Source organism: Lutra lutra, chromosome 1 (assembly GCF_902655055.1).
Source record: "Lutra lutra chromosome 1, mLutLut1.2, whole genome shotgun sequence".
Classification (NCBI taxonomy): Eukaryota; Metazoa; Chordata; class Mammalia; order Carnivora; family Mustelidae; genus Lutra; species Lutra lutra.
In genome coordinates this window covers 156,749,848-156,754,967 of record NC_062278.1, presented here as the reverse complement: position 1 = coordinate 156,754,967, position 5,120 = coordinate 156,749,848, and the positions used below count along the sequence as shown (strand labels likewise).

Here is a 5,120-nt window from a genome sequence, read left to right as displayed (position 1 = left end):
AATGAACATTCTTATCATTATATCTGTGTCTGTACCATTAATTATTTCTCTGATGATAACAGGGATGGTGGCTCATTCTAAAAAGTAAAAGTTGACCTACTATTTCTATATTTCTATTTTTATAAGCCCCACAACTAGGTCATGAATAAGAAGCAATTCTTGTATGCCAGAAAGAAGTGTACCTGTGAATGCCAAGGTTGGATTAAGGTTTGTAAGGTGTGATCTTCAGGTACCTTGGCCACATCTGACCATGGACCAAATCACCCAAACATCCCAAATATAATAAGAAACAAAAGTAGGAAGGAGACATGTGCAGGGAAACCTAAAACTGGATTCCAAGACCAAGCCACTACTATCATGAACTCACAGAAAGCACTTTTAGTGCTTTATACTAAATCTAGCTCTAATACAAAAATCCAGAAGAATGGTATGGATAAAATGCTACAGCAGAGAGCCATGCACTTGAGGGCCATAAAAGGAGCTGAAACTTAACAGATGAAATTATACCTTTCTTCCTCAAATTGTGGGTTTTAAAGAATATGGACTAGCAAGAGAAAATCTGTATGTAACCCATGCTACAATAATATGCAACCAATACTTGTCTGGTTCTTCTGATGCTCGTCCTACAAGCTCTGAGCATCACCTACACCCATAAAAACTGAGAGGGCATGTCACTACACCCCAGCATTCTTTCCACATCCTGGAAGTACCTACTGAATATGTATACTGGTGTGGGGAAGGAACGCCAACTGACATCAACTGAGTACCAGTATACTGGTGCTTTACACTTTCTGACAATTTCATTCTCATGACCACCATTAAAAATTAATCTTATTATCAGCACCTTCCAGATAAAAACACCACAGATAATGGAAAATATGGATTTGTTGAATATATATTAAATTTGACCTGCAGTCCCAAAGGCAACACAGAAACGCAATTGTAGAGGCAGACATATGGGACCTTTCTAAGGTGGTCATAAAGAAATAAAGAGCTGTGAGCACAGTAATGACCCATTGAAATAGAGATGGGCGTGGCCAGAGTTCAGAGAAGGGTCACATTCCATTATGGAAAATGATGAGAAGGCCCAGAGTCCACAGAAACCTCAAAGATGCTCTTTCTATAGTTTTGTTTAGGGCCAAATTATGGCTTTTGAGCTCTCTGATGAAAGGTAACCCCAGTAATTTTTCAAGGTCAATACAAGCAGTGACCTTCAAGTCAAACTCTGTTGCCTCTGAATCGCAAAAGACAATAATTACACCACATCTATAGCATCTCTGCAGCAAAATTGAAAAGAATATTATCCTCTCTGATTCTCCAATCCCTCAGAAAAGAGTAGGGACCAGAGGAATGTGGCATTGCTCAGAACAGGTAAATAACTCAATAGTGTGATTTTTATATTCATGTTGATTAAAGATGTCACCTCGCTTCAACAAGCTTCAAGAACTGCCCAGATGGATCCTTTTTTCTCATGACTCATAAATTACACAGTTCGCTGAATCTGTAATTCACAGAAACATATCATGGTGTCGGCCTTGTAAATGCCAATGCTGAAGCACCAGCGCCTTTCATTATACACTGTGATTATGGATTAAATGATTTCATAAACATATTGGGTGTTTCACATTTGGTATGAGGCTGTCTTAGAGTCCCTACAATCTGTCATTGCTGTTAATGAGATATCGACCTCCTGGTAATCCAAGTAAAAAAAGTTCCCCTTTGAATGTCAGCCAAGAAGAAAACCCTCCAGAACTTCCACAAACTGCTCTCAAACTCCATAAGTAGAATGGCCTCAAGAAAAAAGGCCAGCAACATGACCGGATGTCAAGGGCTGTGTCTGAGCAACATGAAGTATAGGCATTAGTGATGTTTGCAATTCCTTCTCTCCCCAGTGCAACAAGGACCATCTTAAGCAGGTGAAGCCCTTAAAGTAGGTTTCTCCAGCATTTCACTAAAGAATCCCTACCAGCAGAAAAGGATGAACTATGTGTACACAAGTCCTGGAGGTAGGGTTGCTAGATCCTACTATAATTTCAAAATTTCCTAGAAGTCTTGGATGATATCTTTTAAAGTTTATTATATACTTTACATCCTGTTCCACAAGAGTTCCCAACTTAATATGGTATGTAAGTGAAATATTCCAGGAAGTGGAGCCATGTTTATCTTGGATATTGAGTAGGCTGTGGTCTTTACTCACACTAGAGCCCCAGGGATCTCAAACCTCCACTTTCAGAGCTTCAGTCTTCAGGAGTTTCCTAAATGAAACTAATTTCATGTAATGCCAAAATGGGGAAATTGCTAAGATTGAACCTACTTTGCAGTTGCAGAAGAGTCTCAATGTCTTCTTTCATAGGTGAATTAAGACGTTCCTCTATATTGTTGCCAGATTTCATTTTCAAATTTTGCCCTTGTATTACTATTTGTATATCATAGGTCAAAGATCTAGATAACTGGGGTTTTATATACATCTCTATTTTAGAAATGAAACTACAGCTTGGGTGGAACATCACTAAGCAAACCCAGAAAGCAGATCAGATGCCAACCTTCATGTGTATAACAATGCTTGCAATTGGGATTTTAGAGTCTTTAAAGGTCTTTTTACCAAAGGATCTGTAAGATATATTACAGTTGTATATATCTATAGTGGTGCCTCAAACTTCTTGTTCACATAAACCCTAAGAGAAACTTAAAAAACATTGAACCTAAGCATTTTCTTATCAAGGTCGATGGCATAAGCCTCAAGAGGTGAGACAAATCACACAAACACATTTAAAATCTTTACTTGCATCCCACTTGCTAAGATTCCATTGCTTAAATGAAGTCACATGGTCAAGTCCAACATCAAAGGAGTGGGGAAATGTACTCCCTTTGCTGCAAGGGTGATGAGTGAAGAGTTGAGAACATAAATCCAACTGATCATTTTGTTGTTGTTGTTGTTGTTGTAGACAATTTATTGAGAGCCCCCTTTCCTCTGTCTTTAGGTCACTTTTTCCTCTTGTAGACCTTGTGTGCTAGCCCCAGAAACATGGCTTGGGGCAGAGGCATGGCTCTATGAGGCCCAGAAGGTGGCTGCAGCTGTCTAGCTCATACTGCATGAACACAGCTGGCAGATTCAGCTCCTTATACAGCGTCTTCACCCAGGGCCACCTTCTTGGCCTCCTTCTGCCCATAACTCTCCTGAAGGATCTTGTACTGTTCTAGAGAGGCCTGCTGCAGATACTGAACCACCAGCCAACTACATTTTTTGTCCTGGATGTCTGTGTCAATTTTTTTTTCATGGTCTATAATACTTTTATTTGACTGCCACAAAATAAAACCTTATTTGTTCACATGCCTAGCATATCTGCAAATAAATAAAAGTGAACCTCTAACCCTAAGAATCTACAGTCCACCTTAAAATGAACACTGATACTTTACATTCATGTTTAACTCTATAATATAAAGATGTTAGAAACTCAGCTGAGAACAAACTTCCCAAGCAGACTTTCTGGCTTGATAGATGCCTCTTCATGAAACACATTTATATTAAAGTATTTTTGTTTCACCTGTCTACCCTAGATCAGCTTAATCTTTGTGGACATCATTCTTGTATTACTTCTTAGGAGGTAGTAATAATGGTTTCACATGTTAGAAATACTGACTTGCTAACATAATCCCTATGATTTTCTCATTTGCTATGGAACCTTTGGGGATTCCAGCAAGTTGTTTTTTTTTTAATCATTCTTTTTATTTATTTTCAGCATAACAGTATTCATTGTTTTTGTACCACACCCAGTGCTCCATGCAATCTGTGCCCTCTCTAATACCCACCACCTGGTTCCCCCAACCCCCCACCCCCCCACCTCTTCAAACCCTTCAGATTGTTTTTCAGAGTCCATAGTCTCTCATTGTTCACCTGCCCTTCCAATTTCCCCCAACTCCCTTCTCCTAACTCCCCATGTCCTCCATGCTATTTGTTATGCTCCACAAATAAGTGAAACCATATGATAATTGACTCTCTCTGCTTGACTTATTTGTCTGTGTCAATTTTATCTGTCACACTATGGTCCCCAGAAAGATCATGGTAATCATCCTGAATCTGAAAGAACTTATCTTCAGCAGGATTCTTTTGGCATTGGCATGCTTTTCTCCCCATCTATGCCTGCCATATCCACAGCAGCAGCCACAGGAACATAGAATGAATAGAATGCAGTCTTGTACTTGACAATACATTTATACCTCTTTTCAGTGATTCTGCCAAGATTCATATTATCCTGGGAGGCTGTGATGAGGTCCAGGGTCCGTCTGATCTCAGTCTTATAAGAACTCTGTAGGAAAAGCTCAATCTGTTTCAGATAATAAGGCTGATCCTGGCAGTAGAGATTTAGCAGGTGGTATATATATGCTTCCAGAAACAAAACTTCAGTGATGGCATTCAAACCTATGCCAGGCTTGTGATACCTGCAGATCCTGGTATGCCCCGTCCAGTGAGAGATGAATCCATGATGTCATCTGACACCAGGAAGAAAGCCTGGAGCATTTCCACGCACCAGCCCACAGTCAGGGCCTGCTGGAGACTATCAGCATCCTGCTTCCCTGGCTCCACCAGCTCCTGAAAATCTAACAGCACTGTCAAACCCCACTGGTACTTGCCTTGGATAGCATTGTATCCCAAGACCCCCTTAAGCCAGGCAATTCCATCTCCTGTCTCCAGGTGGGTCATGCTATCCTCAGTCAGCACCTTGACCATCTGAGAGAAGTGCTAGATGAAATTCTGCTTTACTTGGTCATAAAGATCCAATTTCTGGTCCCCATCCATTCTGAAGGAAGAGTAAAGTGCCTGCTTGGGGATGCCAGCTCTTGGTCTAAATCTAATTGATCATTTAAGATTTAAAATTTTTCTCCTGATTGAATTATCATTATAATTATTGCAAACAGATGTTAAAACACAAAAATATAATATCTGAAAAATAATTGTTAAACATAAATAATTTTTTATGGAAAACACATCTCTTAATGATATGAAATTTTTAAAAATATGTCCTATATCTGTGCATAAATATTATAAACACAAAAGAAGCAAGATTCAGCATTAATTTCATAACAAATTTTCATTTTTATAGATAAGAGCATTGAGAAAT

The 5,120-nt window shown here is 39.3% G+C and overlaps 1 pseudogene; it reads right to left on the bottom strand.

The window, feature by feature from the left end:
• Window positions 1-2,982: 2,982 nt before the first annotated feature.
• LOC125086593 (farnesyl pyrophosphate synthase-like) lies at window positions 2,983-4,816 on the bottom strand (annotated as a pseudogene).
• Between the last annotated feature and the right edge of the window lie 304 nt (window positions 4,817-5,120).